Genomic DNA, 6000 nt, shown 5'->3' on the forward strand with positions numbered 1-6000 from the left:
ATTCCGAGTAAAGTTCGAGTCGTTAAAAATCTGATATTTTTAATGTTACAACTTAGTGCGATATTAATTCCTTTGTAATAGGAAATTTTTTTAATACAGTATCTACTATGAAACATTTATATTTCAACGCATGATCTATCCTAAAATACCAAATGAAATTTGAGAATTGCTTGACAAAACAAACGCTATACTCGATATCGATTGTAAACACATATTCGGAAATTATTCAATTATAGTTAATCGACTGTTCGATATGGATTTAATGAATATTAGTCATTGTCCTAACGGTTCTGAACAAGACAGTACATTCTCCCTATAATATTTCGTAACATCGTGAAGAAATTGAGCCGAATCGAATCGCGTTTCGTAAATTATTCCACGATACACGAATTCGCATCGAGATATTAGAGTAGAATACGTTCGAGTGCGTGTTTTCGTCGATCTTTAACCCCGTGAAAATCCACGGAACGCTGACATTTTTAATGAACGCGGAAGTCTGAATTTTCATGGGATCCGGACGGTCTGAGGATGCGCGATAATCATTAGACATAGATTCGCAGGGGTGACTGCCCGTTCCCCCGCGACCCATTCGCCCCTCTACCTCGGCTAGCTAGCGCCGCACTTATCCACCGAAATTCAGGGTCCCTCCGACGTCGTCCCTCTGCCCTCCGACTCACCCTTTCGCCCTCTACACCGCGCCCCCTTCTCTGTTCTGCAGGATGCAGTTCCGCTCGCAAACTCAAACTGCAGCCGTGGGGGATGCACAGGGTGCCGTGGTGGTGCAGTCGGTTACCATGGCGACCCATCGTCACTGGACACCCTCATCCCACGGTCCACCCACGTTCAACCCCCCTGTGCACGGTGATCCAGCGGCCGGACAACATCGTCCCATGCCGAGCCAAAAACACTGGTCTCTTATTACGCGGCTAAGCCCGTGAATTGTCTTCCCTCCGAGCCCCGTTTGGTCGTTCGCCTTTCATGCGACTCTACCGGTTCAACTTGATTTTCGACTCCCTCCGACCCTCTCCGCGCGCTCTTCGCACGAACCTGCTTCCACGTTTCTCCAAGACACCGTGCGCTGTCGACTTCTGGAATATCGTGCGAATTCAACGATATTTTGAAGTTGAACCAGTGTTTGAATATTTTTCCTTCTTGTAATTTCGGCTTAGAAAGGTTGAAATAACGAGTGGAGTAAAGTTCACGAAATTATGGTCACGTATCGATCCGGTGTTATTAATATGATACGAAGGTCTCGCGTAGACAGGTTTTGTATGAAGATGAATTTTAATATCGCGGAAGATTAGAAGGTTAGATGTTCTTCGAATTACAGGTTCGGTTAATAATGTAATAAAGTGAGATTAATGTATGTTTACGGTATTAATAAACGAAGTATTTCAAGCTATAGGAATAGATATTTTGTGAATTCAAGTTCTATGCTCTATGTGTAGCAGTATTTTTATCCGAAAATGGATAGGACATATTATAAAAAATTTTAACGAGTTACATCAAGCGGTTTGAAAAATGTATGCAGCAAAGTACAATTTTTTGAAAATGTTCCAGCTAATTCATTGGCTATTTAGAGAAAAGAAGAGAAAATTTTCTGTACAAATTCCCTCGGTCAATTTCTACTTTTTTTTTATGAAGCCACTCATAGTATTTTTTTTTTCTTTAATATAAAAAAAATTCATGATAGAAAAATAGTTCTCAGTCCATTGCTGTATGATGAACAAGGTGTATAATTATAAAAACTGACAATTTACTTTCAGGTTTTATCGATTTCGTTGGTATGAGACATCAAACACGCCTGATAAAAAGTGTTTTAATTACTGTGACGATGACATGGCAGAAACTTAGAAACTAATCAAATGGATTAGCCATATTGGTTCGATAAATGAAATAGCAGCTCGTTAGAGCTTTTACATAACCAAGAGAAGTGGTAACGTCTTAATATCAGATATCCGCCGACTAACCGGATGACAGCCACACCCTTTTTTGGTCACGCGAGAGACGACTTTTCAAAGCCGCCTCAAGCAGACATAATTAATGAAACACAAGGGAGTGGAAAGTGTAAGCATTTTAACGGCTGAAGTCTCTAAAACTTCTGAATCATTTCAACCCGCTTCGCGATACGTTTCTCTTATAATTCAGATATATAATGTCGTGAAAGTATCCTTTTATATCATCCGAGACTATTAATTGCGGCGTTTTTAAGATATTTGAAACACAGTCAACGTAAAGGATTCAAAACTGCCTGATCATGTCGAAGAAAGAATTATTCGGTAAATTGTTTCCTGAATAAACTGACCATAATAAAAATAAATTGTATACAAATTTGTATTTCTCATCCTTCTTCTTATTGTAATTCAAACTTTGAATTAATCGAAGAATTGCTTATGGTTAGTTAATTTTTCAAAAATTGTAGATTTTAATATAAAACAAAAGTTCTGTTTTGATTAATGATATTTTATAAATAATTAATTAATTAAAACAAACAACAACTGTAGTGATATTCTTTTCTAGCAAGTTAATATCTATTGATGGTTTGCATTTACAAATAATATTAACAAATTAATTTTACCACGTTTAATTTAACCACTAATTTCTACAACTATGAGATTCGAAATTAATGATAAACACAAATCAATTTCAGGTAAATTAGTTCAAGTTCTTGTAAATACGAACATGAACAAAAGTGAAATTATACGCAACGATATAGGATATCTTTAAATAAAAAAATTACTATTGAATGACGAGCGAATTCGCCTTGTCCGATTAACAGGTTAAGCAACTAATCAAAGATACAGTCAACAAAATACGTGAAGTCTTTCGGAACAACTCAGTATGGCAATCTTCTACAATCAAAACAAAATAAGATTTAGCCAAGCTTCAGATCATTTCCGCGCGTATAACCTCGACGATTTAACATTAATAATTCGACTTACGCAATCACCGTCAATAATTAGCACACAGGACACGCGCCTGAAGCGACAGTAAATCCTGGTAGCGCGTTTATAGATACTAAAGCGTTGGCTACGGCTCTGAACGGGATCGATCGATCGAACTTGACGATACGATCGGTCGTTTACCATTACGTATCCGTATGATCGTATCGAGGGGTGCACAACCCCCTTAACGTGTGTTCCATTGGCATAGTGACCTCGATACCCGTATACAAAACGGGCACATTCTCGTCGAGCACACAGCCACGCTCATGCCTGACCACGCCACGTTCCCCCCGCGTCTGTTGTGTACATGGACACGCACGTATTGGTCCTCATCGATACCGATCAAATACCAAAGATTCTGAGGCAGCCCGAGTGTATGTGCCCTTCGACCGAGGCGCCTGTTGCACGTCGCCTCTTCCTACGAAACATTCCTGAATTTCGCGTTTCTGATGCTTCCGATCGTCGCCTCTGCACACCTGCAATGCTTCGTGTTTAGGTGTCGACAGACTTTTCCTTCTAAAATCTAGGAAAAAGAAAGGGAAGATTGTAGAAGAAGTTGATATATTCACCAAGAGGAGATGTAATTGTGTTTGTGTTAATATATATTTTTTGTGGAAGATTTTTTATACATTAGTTGTCAGTATCACATTATAATATTAATGTCTTTTAGCACTTAACACATTTGTGCAATATAATAACGAATAGACTGCAGATGTTTGCGCATTTATGGAATATTGAAATACGCAAAAACATACAAAATGGTAATATACTTGTAAATATCTAAGATAAATACTCGTTATAATACTTAAATTATTAAACGAATCTCTATTTAAATTCTATTTCTTCGGTTGTATTCATAAGGATTCAATTTCGCATAAACATCTGCAGTCTGATGATAAAATTTCACTAAAACTATTCCATTTTACACAACTTGAATTATTCAAAGGTTTCAGAAGAATCGAACAGCTATCATCGTAATAAGCTCAATCGTAAGACCGATAGTAGCCACATTATCCTCTGTCTGTTATTAACTGGAAACGTTGTAAACACACGATTGAACAATTATCGAAGGTCCCGATCAAAATACCGATCGAAATAACGATCGATCATTGATACCGAATTTATTATTGCATGTATTTGTCCAGCCTAATGAACAGCGCGCGGCCGACTCAATCGTGTTGCTGTTGCACGCACACGTGTGTATGTATACGCGTCATAGACGCGATTACAAGCGTGGATATAATATATACACGTATACGCCGCACCCCGTGCGATCCCGTGTTTATTTCCACAATCAGGCGAGTCATAATACTATTATCAAGGGGTGAACCATGGGGGGAACCACCGCGTCGATGTATCGTGGCACACGACCCACTGATACGATGACCCTATTGAATGTACAATATCGCATGTGGGTTGACCCGTAGTTAGGCTTCAATTTCGATCTGGCCTCGACCGATCGATGATACGTCAGCGTATTTTCTTTCAAACATTCGATGAGATTTCTTTTGCTTCGACTGGCTAGAAACTGGATATTTTTGGGGAAAGGTCATGGGTAAGTACACCGTATCGGAGGAAGCATCTTTTTATGATGAAAATTTTGTTAATTTGCGTTAATATTTTAATTTTTTAATTTAAAACAGCTTTAGTGCTATTATCTATCTCCTCAAAGTAATAACACGAGTGCATAAACTGCTTAATCCTTAAGTGCATAATGTTGTCATTTGCAAACACACCTATATTTCCTAATATACCAGACACATTGCACTTACTGCATAGTATGCTGAAATATCAGTATGTTGAAACAGAGAAACAAACACAAAAGAATTACTTTCGCTTTATTATCTTATTACTTCTATAGCTCGAACGTCTCAACTTTTAATGTTATATTCAAAATATTATTTAACATTACACTATTTAAAATGTTGTGCTATACCTATTACCAGAAGATAAGTAATTTATAGTATTTCTACAATGACTACTCTATAACTTATTCATATATTCTACACACGGTGCATCTAGAGGATAACTATATTCAAGTGAAACATGCTAAAAGGTGAAATATTTAAATTCGTATCCTTCTCACGTATAGTTTCGTAGTATAAAAATTAGAGATTTTAAATTATTCTACTATATTTGAAAGACTATACATTTAAGGTTTAATATAGAAGACCTCAATCGTAACAAAATTAAAATTGTTGCCCAAACATTTACACCTTAACTGCTCAATATGCGCCTGGTATATCCAATTTGCATATAGATCAACCAAGAAGCAGTTCTTCGAAGAGTAATAGCACACTTCCTGGAAAAGGTTCGAGGTAACGCCACCTCATCAAAGATGCACTACTATCGGAATGTGAGAACAGACCAAATTTTCAAACGTATAATCGGCATTTCGTTTGGATAGTCGTTAGTATACGTGGCCGTGGTTGATTTATTGTGACGGCGTACCGTTGTTGCCAGTAATTTTATCTCCATCGAACGTTTTTCCAGGAAATCGAAATCAAATGGGGGTATTAATATCTCATTGTACGGTCGCGTGTCGGCGACACTTTCCCAGCGTGCGCCGCGGTTTTCCATCGGTTTATTTCTCTCCCCCTTTTTTCCATGCGCATTAAAGCGAGGCGACCGCCAGTCCACGTGCAACGAATCAACCGTGGCTCGCTTTTGGAAACGACAAAATATTCGCGATCGTCGAAACAATTACTCGCTGTTTGCGCTCATATTATCCAATCGCGACGGTGTCAATGAATATAATGATGCGAAGTGTTTGCGTGTAATTAGCATGAAGGTGAAATGACCGGTGAAAATGACGCGTCGCGAAAGGAATTCCTGAAACGGCCGACTGAATTTGTAAGTTAATCGGTATACCCGGTCGCTCTCGAACCTTTGCCCTTCAAATCTCGATCGGCCACTCGCTGTTTTCTCGATTAATCGGCCTCGTGTTTGCTTTTAAATCATACTTTCGCCTTTAAAACCGCCCCGACGTCGTTCCTCGTCAATTGTACCTTTCAATACGTACTCTCTACACATCGTCAGTGGATAATTAACGACT

This window comes from Bombus fervidus, chromosome 11, assembly GCF_041682495.2.
Source record: "Bombus fervidus isolate BK054 chromosome 11, iyBomFerv1, whole genome shotgun sequence".
In the NCBI taxonomy this organism is placed as follows: Eukaryota; Metazoa; Arthropoda; class Insecta; order Hymenoptera; family Apidae; genus Bombus; species Bombus fervidus.